Raw genomic sequence first — 451 nt, forward strand, 5'->3', positions numbered from 1 at the left:
TGGTATTCCCACAAAACCAAGGTGGTTGTGTTATTTGCAATCAACAGCCATCCTCAAAGCCAGGCTGAGGCAGATGCATGGTGCCAAGCGAAGAAGAATGAACTAGTGCTAGGAAAAGGACACCCAGAAACACACACCTGGGAAGCCATTTTCAGGCCAGAACACGTCTACAAGCTATGGCACAATTATCTGCCTCAAGTTTACCCACGGAGTTTGCAAATAAATGGCAGGAGTTGTGCTTCTGGGACTGGCTTTGTGACACACTGCTAACATTGTCCCTGGCACAGGGTGGGCAGGCCACAAGAAACCCGGGTGGAAGACATGCCCTGTGCAATGCTTTGGACAGAAAAGCTGCCACGACAAAGCCAAGTCAGGTCCAAGGTGCTGGGTGATACACACCATGTAGTAGCCAGGAAGGAGCTTCTGTAGGAATTCAGCTTCCTTGTGCATC

The 451-nt window shown here is 50.1% G+C and overlaps 1 protein-coding gene across 2 annotated transcripts in view; it reads right to left on the reverse strand.

Annotated features, from left to right (window-relative positions):
- PIP5K1C (phosphatidylinositol-4-phosphate 5-kinase, type I, gamma) overlaps positions 1-451 on the reverse strand; it is a 49,748-nt gene that overhangs the window by 15,255 nt on the left and 34,042 nt on the right. The gene's annotated exons all lie outside the window — the stretch shown is intronic.

The sequence above is a fragment of the Haliaeetus leucocephalus genome, unplaced genomic scaffold (assembly GCF_000737465.1).
Source record: "Haliaeetus leucocephalus isolate CR32 unplaced genomic scaffold, Haliaeetus_leucocephalus-4.0 Scaffold76, whole genome shotgun sequence".
Lineage (NCBI taxonomy): Eukaryota > Metazoa > Chordata > Aves > Accipitriformes > Accipitridae > Haliaeetus > Haliaeetus leucocephalus.